Source organism: Carassius carassius, chromosome 17 (assembly GCF_963082965.1).
Source record: "Carassius carassius chromosome 17, fCarCar2.1, whole genome shotgun sequence".
NCBI classification, from domain to species: Eukaryota; Metazoa; Chordata; class Actinopteri; order Cypriniformes; family Cyprinidae; genus Carassius; species Carassius carassius.
Genome location: NC_081771.1, coordinates 21351929 through 21366457, shown reverse-complemented (window position 1 = coordinate 21366457; position 14529 = coordinate 21351929). Strand labels below are relative to the sequence as shown.

The 14529-nt window shown below is 38.1% G+C and overlaps 2 long non-coding RNA genes across 2 annotated transcripts; one reads left to right on the top strand and one right to left on the bottom strand.

The window, feature by feature from the left end:
* Nucleotides 1–6319: 6319 nt before the first annotated feature.
* LOC132161316 (uncharacterized) lies at nucleotides 6320–7957 on the bottom strand. The gene is made up of 2 exons (XR_009438118.1): nucleotides 7706–7957; nucleotides 6320–6412 (listed from the first exon to the last, which is right to left on the bottom strand). It is a non-coding gene; the product is annotated as an uncharacterized LOC132161316 (long non-coding RNA).
* A 5087-nt stretch (nucleotides 7958–13044) lies between these two features.
* On the top strand, nucleotides 13045–14287 carry LOC132161315 (uncharacterized). Its single transcript, XR_009438117.1, has 3 exons — nucleotides 13045–13618; nucleotides 13781–13886; nucleotides 14028–14287. It is a non-coding gene; the product is annotated as an uncharacterized LOC132161315 (long non-coding RNA).
* The last annotated feature ends 242 nt before the right edge of the window (nucleotides 14288–14529 follow it).

The window sequence follows — 14529 nt, the reverse complement described above, 5'->3', positions numbered from 1 at the left end:
TATAAATAGTGCTGGGTATCGAGTTCGATACTTTTTAGGCACCAACCGAATTGCCACGATACCATCGAATATCGATAAAACCTTGTCGTTCGATACCAAACTTCGTTACCTAAAGGCTTAATCTTGTCAACATCAGTGAGCCAATAAACCTGCAGCACTAGGTGTGTTCGACAAGAAGCGACAACGTGCAGATCGATTGGTGTTGACATCCGCGAGAGCAATTCAAAAACCTACAAAGCAGTCTGCTGTAACTCTCTTGGTCCTGTGCAGAGCTGTGTCGAGTTGAACACATTTACCGGTACTTGTTAACACTCAGACAGATGTGGCTCATTCGTGAGGCTGTGGCATGAAAGGGTCCCAATATAATCTAAAAATTAATTGGAATTTAATACTTTGGGTTTCATTAAATTAAACCTACAATATAGTAAATGGTAACGTACACAATCAGTCAAAGCTTTTTGAACCGTAAGATTTTTAATGTTTTAAAGAATTCTCTTGTGTTCACCAAGCTTGCATTTATTTAAGCCAAAATACAGTAAAAGCACTAATATTGTGAAATATATTTTTACTATTTAAAAATAAAAAAAAATATGCTTTATACAGTAAAACAGGCCTTAAAGTTCTTCGGCACCGTGCCGGATTTCCGGCGTGCAGCATTTAATCCTTCATAAAAAATAAAAATCATAATAAATAATAAAGAATCTTGTTGATTGATATCACTTTTGAGTCCATGCGTTCGCCTACCAATTGTATGAGAGGTGCAACTTTCACTCTCAACCAAACTAACATTAGCAGCCAGTCAGAATGTTTTGCTTTTATAAACACGAGACGCGCATAATAGTATTCAATTACAGAGTCGCAGCCCTGATGAATGGAGAAGCGTGACAAAAAGCTGTGAAGTGAAATGGTCAAATAAATCCATCTAGTGCGTATTTACATAGAAAAGCTCATTATAAAGCAGCGGAGCTTTGTAAACCGCTCAGAGTAATCATGTCATCTCCATAAGAATGATATGATTGCCAAAACATATTTACCAGGATTTCTGAAAAGGTCCTGTTCACACATGATCGATTAATGGTAACTTTACCAGTAAAGACAGTATGTGTGAAAGGGGCTAAACTTATGGAGCCAAAAGAGTCTCAATAAAGATAAATGCACACACTACATTCACATATGCACACACAGGATACACAAATGCGCACAAAATTCACAAATGCACACACAAAATTTAAAAAGCACAGAAGATTCACAAATGCATACAAAATTCAGAAATACACACACAATTCAGAAATGCAAACAACATTTACAAATGCACTCAAGATTCACAAATGCACAGGATAAGATTCAGAAATGTATTTCTGATGCACACACACATATATCTTGATTTACAAACTGCTTGCGGTCTGTGAACTTCACTGCATTTGTGTGTGAATTTTGAGACTCCCTTGACTTGGCTCGACACACAGATGCCTTTTTTTAAACAGGGAATGATCTGCAACCAATCAGATATCTCCCTTGTTTTAGCCAATCACAAGAACACACCCCACGTGGGGGATTGTTTACTTTACAGTAGTACTACTGTTACTAATACTGTTGTGAATGCTGCGGTCACACTAGACTTTGAGCTTGCAAAGTTTCCTTGGACGCAGCAACAGCTATGATATGATGTCATACTCTGCAGTGTTGTTTAAAAAAAACACTTAAATTCAACACACAACGCATAATAATACATTTAAAAGGTAAAAACACACAATCTACTCCACTTTCTCTCAGCGCTGCAGTTTAAAATTTTTTGCTGTGATGTATCAAACTGCTATTGGTCATACAGTTTCACGTGATGTGAATTTGCAGGTCAAGAGTCACCAAGATGCGAAACATTTCACACAACTTGCGCTTCCGGTTTGATGCATTCGCATGCATATTAATGGAAGTCAATGGAAAGAATATTAATCTTTATTCTATTTAATGTTCTTTTACCTTGTTTGTCAGGTGGATGAGCACTCCAGCTGTCGCTATGGTCTACCTGAGAGATGCCCACTGGAGCTGAGAAAGATGGAGTGGGTGAGATTTGCTTGTTACATTTTGCAAATTAACAAACTAAGGCCTGCAACACACTCAGTAGCCAGAATTACGTTTTATTTATTTTTTTGGGTATAAAATCATGAGCCATGTGAAATTATGCAGATCAGTATAAAAAAAATTTGAGGGGCGTGGGGTTGGTGGTCATGATGTTTGAAGTCCAGGGTTTTTCCTGTGTCAAAAACGGTCTTCAGTGGAGGCTGACGATCATCCACACAGTAAAATGAACTCTACCCATGTGATTTGCAAAATACTACAATACATTTTAAACACTTGCAATAAAACAGTATGTGAATATTGCTTATCCTATTAATTAATTAAATATAAATCACTGTCAAGTAGGGCTGGACCAGAATATTTGATTATTTGAATATTCGGTTGGTGGGTTGGCATTAGTGTTGCTTTTGTCAATGAAAATTCTGACTAAATATCATCGTCAACGAACCTTTATCATGTGACGAAAATGAGACGAAACGCAACGTAAATTCTGGTCATGTGACGATGACTATAATTAATTGTATAATGCAATATTGTTGACGAATAAAAACGAGACTAAATGTGGTTTACAAAATAAAAACTATGCTAAAATGTCTTCATTTTTGTTCACCGATAGGGCTGTGACGGTTGCCATGACTACCAAATAAAAGATGGTAACAAGAAATATGCCAACGGATTCCTATTTCAAAGTGAGCGCGTGCAGATGAGGAGTTAGCTACTGAGCTTGCTTGGTGGCGGAAAAGTAAACCGGACGCAACACAACCGCGTTGCGACAGGTTTAGTCTGTCTAGTGTTTATACAGGACATTTGAACTCCGTGTCAGTACCTCACAGACCGGACGGGGGATTTATCATGTTGGATTGTGCTGCATCCAGTTTAGCATCACTGATTATGATGAGTATTTTGTCGCACTGCGTCGCTCGCGTCCGTTAGACAGGGTGTATTTAACTTTCCTATTTAGGCTACTTTCTTGTAGCCTAAATAAGCATTATTTCTTTGATTATTTATTTTAGTGTTTTGCAGGCGGCGTTCACTGACAGAAGTGCTCAAATAAACACGAACTGACGAGTTAAATAGGATGTGTTAGATGAGTGATTTCTAGACGTGCATGCATATAAATATATCCTGTATATAATATATATAAAATATATTACATGCATGCACAGTTTAAGTCAGCTTTAATCACCCTTTTTTGGTAATTCCATGAATTAACTGACCGCGACACTGCTTGCATATTAGTTTATTTCGCAGTGAATGGCCATCCCTGCCCCTACGTTAAACTGGAAAAAAATGATCGCCTTCGTTAACGAGCAAATTTTGACACTAATGTTATATATTTATTTATTTATTATTATTTAGTTTTTTTTTTTCAAACACCGTGCCACCGGCGGTTGTTGGTCCATGACTACCGCGGTGTTAAAAATCTGCCACCGTCACAGCCCTATTCACCGAAACGAAATGTTGTTATACGTTTTTTCATCTCATTTAGTCGCGTTGTTATTATTATTTTGCAATGTCTATCCATGTATGTATCTATGTATCTACTTTAAAATTATTTTAATGTACATTGATACATTGCAATTGCAGTTTGAACTGTGATCTGTCATGCCACGTTAATGCCACAAAATTCACAGTTACATTTACTTTTGTGGAAAACTTTTGTGTCTGCAGTATGTATATAGAGTGCCCAAAATGGTAAAAAAAAAAATAATAATAATGAGCCACTCCTTTTCTTTTAAATAATAGAAGGATCTGTGAAGGGTGTCAAGTTAAAAAAATGACTTGAGTGTATTTTTGTAATGAACTTACTCTGGCCTCTTCCTTGGTGGTCCCCTGAGGGTCTCAGGACAGCAAACGTGTGCTCTATGGATTGAACACAATGTTGCTAAATTTTTTTAGATTTATTTAAATGCTGTGAGATGCGTTTCAGATTTCCTTTATCCATGATTATGCTTTTACCTTGTGTGTTAGGGTGAGCAACACACCAGCCGTCTCCGTCATGGTCTGGCTGAGACATGCGCAGTGGAGCTGAGAAACGTGGAGTAGTTAAGTTGAATCAAGCAGTTTAAGTGGAGTAATGACGGTTCATAATCTTAAAGGGACAGTTGCATACATATAAAAAAAAATGTGTTAATTGTATAAAGCGATTATGAATTAAGCCACTCATATTGTATCCGTTACTTCTACAATCTCTGTATGGACTATGGAAATGTGGGAACAGAAATCCCTGAGTTCATTGGATATTTTCAAAACACAAATGAAGATTTAAAGTTTTTGGGTTTAGAATGACATGAGTAATTCACAGAGTTTTCTATGATTTTAACTTTCCAGTTAATTGCATCAAATTTTGATCTACATTTATCTTTCCAGCTAGCCTAATACAACTAATTATTAACCTTGGAAGCTGGGGAGACTCTCACACCAGGTCTGTTGTTGGTCTTCCGTGTCCCATTGTTGCTGATTGACACATGCTGTTGACAATTGGGGGATCATTAGTGGCATTCCGTATGCTAAAATTAAAAATCACCTTTAAAAATGGGTACACTGGTAATTCTTAGAATTTATTCACACAAAATAGGACCAAGCAGTGCAGCTGTATGCTTCAACAATTGGATAGCTGTAACTTTTATTAAACATTGTAGATTTGGTTATAAAAATGAAATTAAGATAAAATATAAAGTTTAGACTTACAGTTGCTGAGAGCGTTTACTGCTCTGCTCAGTGAAACCTGAGGTTGCACATTAGGACCTGATAATAGAAATGTAACTTTTTGTGTTCTGTCTGTTATACACCTTTAATCTTACTACATACTGGGTCATTTTGTGTCAGATCATCAAAAATTCAGAAACTTTCCTAAATCAAATTTGATATTTTCAATATTTTTTTTTTCTTAAACCAAAATATTGAATGTCACAAGATTGTTGAAGTCAACAGATTTTACTAATATTTTAATATACCAATCTTTGTAAAAAATAAAATAACAATGCTGCCATCTTTCTAAATCCATTGTTATTTGGTTGTTAAATCTTCATGTTGACCCCCCCCCCCTACTCTCTTTTATTTATGGCATTCATTATTTTATTACTTTTTTTTTTTTAATTATTATTATTATTATTATTATTATTATTATTTTCCATTTACCTTTTTTGTTAAGTTTTGGAATGGCTGGAGGTTTTGGTGCAGGTGGAACACTTGCTTTGTTTGCAGCTTTTCTTTTTTTAATGGGTGGTTCTGCTGCCTCGTCTGATGAGTATTTATGATCTGTACTTGTTTTCTTTCTAGGAAAACAAAGATAAAAAGAACAACTGCACACATTCATTGCCTCTTTGTGTGATGTAGCAAATACTCATAGAAATGTGCTCAATAACTTTTCTGCTGTATTTCTCCTTAAAGGGTTAGTTCACCCAAAAAATATGAATTATGTCTTTAATTACTCACCCTCATGTTGTTCCAAACCTTTAAGACCTTTGTTCATCTTTAGAACACAAGTTAAGATATTTTTGATGAAATCCCAAAGCACTCTGATCCTGCATAGACAGCTTTGCAACTACTACCTCAAGGCCCAGAAAAAAAAGGACTATAGTGGTTCAACCTTAATTAAGAAGTGAGGATAATACTTTTTCAACAGTTATTTTTTTCTGTGTCAGTCTCTGACATGCATTCATGACAGGTGCTGATGCAGGAGCCGGCATTTTGACAAAAAAAAATGCACTGTTTTAACAATGACTTTAATACCTTCCTGAGATGGTAGTGGCATTGATGTCTATGGGGTATTTTATCAATAATATCTCAATTTTTGTTCCAAAGATGAACGCAGGTCTTGTTGGTTTGGAATGACATGAGGGTGAGACATTTTTGGGTGAACGCTCCCTTTTATGCCTCCCTTAAAACAGTTTATACTACTGGGGTGTTGAATGCTTGAATCTGATTGGCTGACGAACATTCTGAGGTGTGCAATTATTTTCTGTGAAACGCACGGTGAACGTAGTTCCAGGCAGCTCTCTTGACCACATTACTGTTCCACATCACTTTGCATAGTAAACTGTAATAACAAATTACAGGACTAACAAAAACCAATCAGCCAATCAGATTCATTCAATGGCCTCGTAGTATTAAATGGTTTAATGCACAGCTAGCCGTGCATTATCCCTTACTTAAATGTTAACGATAGATGAGGCATGAAGGCAAATGATGCCATTTTCATTTGTTAAATCATTTCTTTTGTCTTTTTGCGAGGACCTACTTGGGAATCCTTTTTCCAGCAATTTCAGGTTCTGAGTTTATGTCGAAGTATAGCTGGCCTTCTTCCAATTGTTGGCTACATTCTGAAAAGATGCTGAAAAACAAGAAATGCAGGTACGGCTTCATTTCTGATTATTAAAGCTATATGAGATCATGTTTTACAGTGTATATAAATGATGTGCAAAGATTCTGAAAAATGAAAAACCGGTAATTAGTGGGCGACTGATATGGTTTTTTTTTTGTTGACTGCCAATATCTCAAGATATCAGGATGGCCGATATAAAGTGAATATATATATATATGTATGTGTGTGTCTGTGTGTTTATATGTATCTGTACGTGTGTGTATTTTTATTTTAATTATATATATATGTATATATTTTTTTTTTAATGTTTGAGAAACTTGAAATGATTTGAAAATGAATTGTATTAAGAATAAAAGTGTAAAATAAATATACTTTAGATGATAACTTCCTGATTCTGTAATTCTATTTCAGTATTTTTCTCAAATAAAGAAATTATTAAAAATATATAAACAAAGAAAGTAAATATTGTAACCAACAGGGCACTTGGTAATCTGGAATGTTTGTGGAGATGGCTCTCACTGCAGAACACAAGATCCTGATAATGTTTGGGGTTCAGACACACTGTCTCTGTTTAAATCTAGATTAAAAACGCACCTCTTTGGCCAAGCATTCAAATAATGCATCTCATAATTTTGGACTGCAGTTATATCTGAGCAAATGCATATTATTATTTTTTAGCTTGGGATAAACTAATTAATTTCACTTGGCTGGAACAGCAGCTATGCTAATGATGTCTCTATTTGTTTCTCTGTTTCTGCTGGGATCTTCATCCCGTGGTAACTACTGTAGGATTTACACAAGCTCCAGTCTGGATCCAGAACAACTGAGAAGAGATGATGCTGACCCTCAGAGGACCCCAGATGATGCTAACCCAGAGACAACATACAGAACTACCACATTTTGCTATAAGTTTGATTGCATAATTGCTGTTAATAGTGTTAATCGTCTGTTTATGTCTTCTATTGATTTTTCCGATTTTTCTACCATATGCACATAAACTGACAGTCATCACTGAAAAGCTACTACTAAATATTTTAGAAACTTAATTTTCTGTAAAGTTGCTTTGCAATGATTTGAATCGTAAAAAGCGCTATACAAATAAACTTGAATTGGATTGTGCTCTGGTGCTCTCATTCTCAGTGCCATCAAAATAAAAGTCCGGCCTCGAACGCATCAGCCAAGCAGAATAACTTATCAGCTGATGCCGATATTTGAAATATTGGCCTTGGTGATATATCGGTCGACCACTACAGGTAATCTGGGGAAAATCATTGTTTAATTTACAGCATCATTTACTCTTACCAGACTCGTGCAGGATTCTTGCTCTATGTCGGGTCCACCCTTTTTCTGGCTGTGGTGCCTCCATTGTCCTAACACTCTTCAGCAACCTGTCAAGATCTTTATATGGTGGCCACCAGGAGTAGCCATCTGCATACCAGGACTTGGCAGCTGGTCCAGTCGTCCCTTCTCCCTCAAACTCCACGATTAGGTACATTTTTTTTTTTGCAAGCCTGAAACCTGTATTTTTTATTAACTCTTAAATGAAACTTAATTTTGAACAATGCATTTGAAATGCATGAACTATGAAACAAAAAGTGCTGATAAAGAATTACTTCGTATGTAAAAGAGGTATGTAAAATTGAAACGAATTAATTGTGATAGGGGACAAGAAAGATTTTGCTCTCTATTTCCTCAAACTTGCAGAAATCAACTGTTGTTGAGAGGTCATCCACTAAATGAATGCCAAGTGTAGAGGATGGCAGTGGATAGTCAAAAAAGGATTCCTGGTGGTTGAAGGTATTGTAAGCAACATAAATTTCATCCCTTAATGAAATTATGTTTTGCAGCTTAGCAACTTTGCCGCCAATGCAAACGTGACTGTTTGCCTTATCCAATTTCAGAGTGTGTGGGTTTGTTCTCAACTCTTTATATTGTGTCGCCTCATGGAAGGATGCAGGAAGAGGACCAGTCGCATGTGGTTTTTTGAGCAGATGTGGCCTGGTTTTGTGAGTTTTATTGCAGCATCTTTGCATTTCTGAGAGTCTTTTTATTATTTGACTGAGTGGGCATGTTGGTTTCCTCAGAAGTCTTTTGAGTTTGTTTAGGTGATTCTCATACTTGAAAGCACTGAAGTTGTCAAGGACACCATGCTTTTTTGCATCATCTGCAAGATGTACAAGGCAGTGTGCATTGTAGGACAAGAATTGTGGACCATACAGTTGACCAAAGTGAGAGACAAAGAGCACCAGTAAGTCATTGACATAATCACAGTATTCTTTAATCAAACTGTTGTTGCACATGATGAAGATTCCCACAAAAAGTAGCAAGAAATTTTTGTACACCTCTGTGTTAAGGAGATCTTTCATCATGACCGGTCCGGTATACAGTAAAAACTGCCTAAACTCGGTTGCCTTCCACCTATCAATTTCTCTCAGTGCCCTTGGTTTCCTTGCAAACTCCATGGGCACACTTCTCCGAGCATTTAACAGTCTTTCTGACAATGTGTTTATTTGAAATCCTGACAGCCTACAAGTCAGAGGACCCATCTTAAGCCACAAGAGAAGAAGCCGTCTCATGATTCCGAGGCACACAAGGTGCATGTAGTCAAGGGGGAAACCAGAGACCATGTTTAGGGATGTTTCTTCAAGAGGTGATGGACCATGATGATGATCAGCATCGGCCTTATTTCTGAAGCTCTCATTAGTTCTTAAAGGCATGTCAGTTCTTGGAAATGTCATTCTATTTTCTAGGTACAAACCATCCTGTGTGCATTTTTCACATCCGTGATAGCCTGTGTGACATTTAACATTTTTCAGGACTGCACGGACAGGTGCATCACAGACCATTGAAGAGAGTATTTAATTGAACATCACTCCATCGAATTCAAATCCTTTAGCTAATTCATTTACTTCAGAGATGAATTCTTGAAGGTACTCTGCTAGGGATGTAGGTTTACTTGTGCCACAAAATAAACCTATTGTCACAGGTTCCTCTTGTTTGATGTTTTGCAGTGTCCCTAGGATGGGCCAGAACTGTGTTGCTGAGCTCTTATAGAGTGGCAAACCATCAATGCTGACCTGAAGCTCCAACGTGTGAAAATTGCGCAGAATGTCAACATTCTGATGTAGCACCTCTGCAATTGAATTCAGCACTCCGAAATGGTAATGTTGGCCACCAGCCTTGTCTTGTATTTCAGTGTTTAAACGCACAGTTCCTAGCAATGTCCTCGAGTCTTTTGGCAGATTTAAACTGTGTAGCTGTAGAATGTTGAGCAATGAATTCAATGCCACATGTGTAATTTGGTGTTCAGTAGCCCAGGATGCCAAATCATCATCTAATGAATTTGGATCTGATTCTGTGTCTGATCCACTGTCATCAGGAACACTTCTGACATCTTCAGTCTCATCAACATGAGAGAGACAGTCCATGAATGTATCTTCATCATCATTTTGACCTTGAACGGTTTTACTGTGCATCCAACCCAATTCTTTCCCCCAAGTTGTTGCCTGTATTGTCTGCAATGTGTCCAATAGGATGGTTCATTTGAAGCCAATTAGCCAATTGGCTAATTGGTGCACTTAGCCAATCAGTATTGAGCAGAGCAGGGGCCTCATGTATAAAACTTTGCGTAGGATTTGCGTCAGAAGTGGCGTACGGATGAAACATAGGACGTGCGTACGCACAGAAATATTCGGATTTATAAAACCGTGCGCACGCACATCCTACGCATTTTTCCCTTAATAAATCACAATCAATTCTAAATGTAGCGCAGCTTTTGCGGCTTCATGACACGCCCATAGTTGCCCATAAATAGTCCGTAAAACGCCCACAAGTTAATATTCATTGATTGCGAAATCATGGCAAACACAGAGAGGAAATCAAAAAAACGTAACTTCACTCAATATGAAGTAGAAGTTATCGTTGGCAAGGTGGAAAAGAGGAGAAAAATGTTGTTTGGAGGGCACAGTGTGGGCATTACTAATGTCAAAAAGGCACTTGAGTGGCAAACGGTGGCAGACGCTGTAAATGCTGTAGCCTCACAACCTCGGACCGTGGCCAAAATAAAAAAGAAATGGTCGGACATCAAAGTCGAGGCAAAAAAACGTCTAGTGCTCCATCGCAGAGTGTGTCTGCCACGGGTGGGGGAAAGGGGACACCGGAGCTGACCCCTCTTGCATCTGACAAGCTACAGATGTCGTGACAAGCTACAGATGTCGGTAATAATCGACGTGGAAATGGGAAATTGTTCAGCGCAAATGTAATTTCTTGTTGCTTTCTGAATGGTTGAGACATACGCCATACATTGTTTTATCAAAAATAAAACAAACTAAAGGCATATGCATGAATACCATAATTCCGTAGCTTATGAAGAAATGTTTTACTATGAAAACAACTTTCCCCAGTGGACAATTGATACATATATCTATCTATCTATCTATCTATCTATCTATCTATCTATCTATCTATCTATCTATCTATCTATCTATCTATCTATCTCCTTAATTATCTATCTATCTCCTTAATTATCTGTCTATCTAATTGCATCTATATCTGCTCCGCCAGACGGACACATTGACGAGAATATCAGTTTTGTACATTATTTCGTTCTGTTAACTATATTATTTATGAGGATGAATTGCACAACATGCCAATATTATTGCAGAACATATTTCACTTTTCTTTTTGCAAATGTGTTCATTTGAATTTCTGTTGTAATTTTCGTTTGATTTTTTTTTTGTTTGTTTCACTGCTGATCGATCAAACGGGTGTTGGTGTAGGCTGTTAATTGTAAGACTTGCTTTGTGAAGTCTTCATGTTATTTATTAGAGGCAGTATTGTCATTTTCACTTTCACTTTCACGTGTTTCTTCCATCTGCCGACGGTGTCGCCATTTCTCATTTCACCCGTTTTTGTGCGTACGCCTGGGTCAGAGCTTGCGTGAAGGACCGCACATTTTCCCGTCAAGTTTGCTTTTTATAAATATCAGTTATTGCGTAGAGAGTGGCGTACGCCTTCTTTTGTGCGTACGCAACGTTTATAAATGAGGCCCTGGCGCTTCAGATTTTCCCACCCGACCGGTGATTGGATTCGCTCAGAATGGCGTTGAAGTGAATTTAATGACGTACATCAGCTGTTTTCGCGAGGGGAAAAAAGCGCCCTTAAAGTGTAACTCGTGCCTGCCCAATATGTCGATCGCAGAGCCAATGACGGTAGCTCACAGAACTCAGAAGAAAAAAAAAAAAAAAAAACGTGCCTTTTCAGAAAAGCAATCCACCCTATCATGTCATTATATTACCATGTGCCCGCTGATTGACGTGTAGACAGGCCAGTCTGCTGGTTGCTAAAAAGTTTTTTTACACTACGTTACCATAACAACCATAAACTCTACCGAGCTGATCTCGGCAGTCAACACTACAGAAAAGCGCCATTGCTTTCGTTTTACCGTTGCCGTTTCGTTTTCATTTTCGCTATTGCTCGTTTAATATCTGTATAGACAAACAAAAATTATGCCACAATGAATAAGGGAGTGAAAGAAATCAAAAAAGCAAAGACTTACCATTTTCATCAGGAATGGGAAGATGACTTCTTATTCACGATGTCATACTCAAAGTGTGTCTGTCTGATCTGTCAATCCAGCATTGCACTTCCAAAGAAGGGGAATGTAGAGAGACACTTTAGAATGATTCATCGAATCTTTGATACAGACTTTCCTCCAAGCAGTGAATTGAGAAAGAGAAAGGTGAGGGAGTTGAAGTCTCAGCTTCTTGGACAGCAGTCTCTTTTCACTTGGCCAACAACGAAAGCGAAGGCCGCAACAGAGGCATCGTTCAGGGTAAGTCGGACGATCGTTAGGCACAAAAAGTCTTTCCAGGATGGAGTTATGGTGAAGGAAGCTTTCATTGAGGCAGCGGATTCTTTGTTTAAAGACTTTACGAACAAAACAGAAATAATGTCTGCAGTCAAAGCTGTTCAGCTGACAAGAAATACAGTGACCAGGCGATGCGAAATGATGGGCGACAACTTAGTGCAGCAGCTTGCTAAGGACATTGACTGTTGCGAGTGCTTCTCGCTACAGATGGACGAGTCTACGGACATCACAGACAAAGCCCAATTGTGCATTTTTATTCGAATGGTCTTCCACGACATGACTGCAAAAGAGGAACTTTTAGCAGTTCTGCATATGAACGCACACACACGAGGGGATGACATATTTGAGATATTCAAAAACTTTATCGACAAGAATAAGATTCCAGTGTGCAAATTGGTGTCAATCACCACCGACGGTGCGCCTTCGATGATCGGCCGCTCTAACGGATTTGTTGCCAAATGCCGAGAGGATGAAGCGTTTCCTGACTTTTTAAGTTACCATTGTATCATACACCAACAAGCGTTGTGTGCGAAAATGTTGAACATGAAAGAGATCATGGACGTAGCAAACAAAGTAGCCTGCTCTATCCGTGCTAGATCTCTTCAAAGACGACTGTTCCATTTGCATCTTGAGGAGGCTGGCAGCGACCACTCAGACCTACTGCTTCACACGGAGGTAAGGTGGTTGAGCAGGGGGAAATTCCTGCAACGATTCCCCGATCTCCTTCCCGAGGTAAAGCAGTTACTAGGAAAATATTTAGTATTCTGACAGCTTATCTGAGTTGGGTCTTTATAGCTTTTGCTTTTCTATATATTTGCTCATTTAAACTTACCATATTCCATAGTACTAAACATTTGTAGGTCATGGTAGCCACAGGTAAAACCATGAATGCCTCTTCACTACACAGTAAGAAAAAAACAACTTTTCTATACAAGTCTGGTATTCATGAAAAACGGTAACCTGAACACATTTAGTATGGAGATAAATGCAAAAATGACCATAGCTTCATAACAAACAATTGTTATTCTATTATTTCTGTAACAGTTAATACAGGCTTGAGTCCTGTCTTACTGTGGATGTCTGATGGCAAGTTGGATGGAGTGATTTTTACAATGGCAACCCACAGACTCAATGTGGACACCTTGTTGTAAAACACTTTTTTATTATTATTATTAACTGTATTATATTTATTCCTTTTGATATATGAGTGATGTGTCTGGCACACATTTTCTTGTTCTCTAGTTTCCTTGATTCTTCTGCCTTGGCTGCACGCTGTGGAAACCTGACCTGGTGAGGACCCTCTCCTCCATCCTCAACTATTGAACCTCTTATATCACTCGGATGAGGTAATAAATTAAAGATTGCGTAGTCAGCCAGACGATGAACATTATTAACAGTAATTATTATACGATGCAGTCACACTTGTAGCAATATTTGTAAGTTCTGTATGTTGTCTCTGGGTTAGCATCATCTGAGGTCCTCTGAGGGTCAGCATCATCTCTTCTCAGGTGTTCTGGATCCAGACTGGAGCTTGTGTTAATCCTAGTTACCACGGGATGAAGATCCAGCAGAAACAGAGAAACAAATAGAGACATCATTAGCATAGCTGCTAATGTTCCAACACAGTAAAATTAATTAGTTTAACCCAAGCTAAAAAATAAAAATGTGTTTTATATGATGTGATGCTCTTTTTGTGAACATTGTTACATAAAATGCTCTTACTGTTTCTTTTCTTCACCCAATAGCTTAGGACAGACCAGCCTGTGATCTCCTAAGACACCCAGATTCAGCCCTGGTCACGATCTGTCCCACACCTGTGTCTCATCACAGTCCATCACCAGTGTCTGCACCCTGCCTACTGCCAATATTATGGATTTCTGTTCTGGAGAGAGATGCCATTCACAACATAATCTCTACACAATATCAAACTCAAATAATTTAATCTTGCCTAACAGTTTCCCTGATTTGTTACAGTTTACAATGTAGCATGGTCTTGCCTAACTTTGTCCATTCAGTTGTTAAAATGTTTTTAATATTTGAATTGAATAGATCTCAAGTTTATTATTTAAAAGCAACTTCACTTAATCTTTCCCTAGAAGAGATATAATAGGTGTGTTAGACTTGAAGCAGTGCTGTGCAGACCGATGGAAGTATGACATCACGGTACCATGAGAGCAATAAGACAGCTTCATATACTTTTGAATCGCTCTCACGCTACTTTGTCATACTTTAAGCGCTGCTGCGCAGACCAATTGAG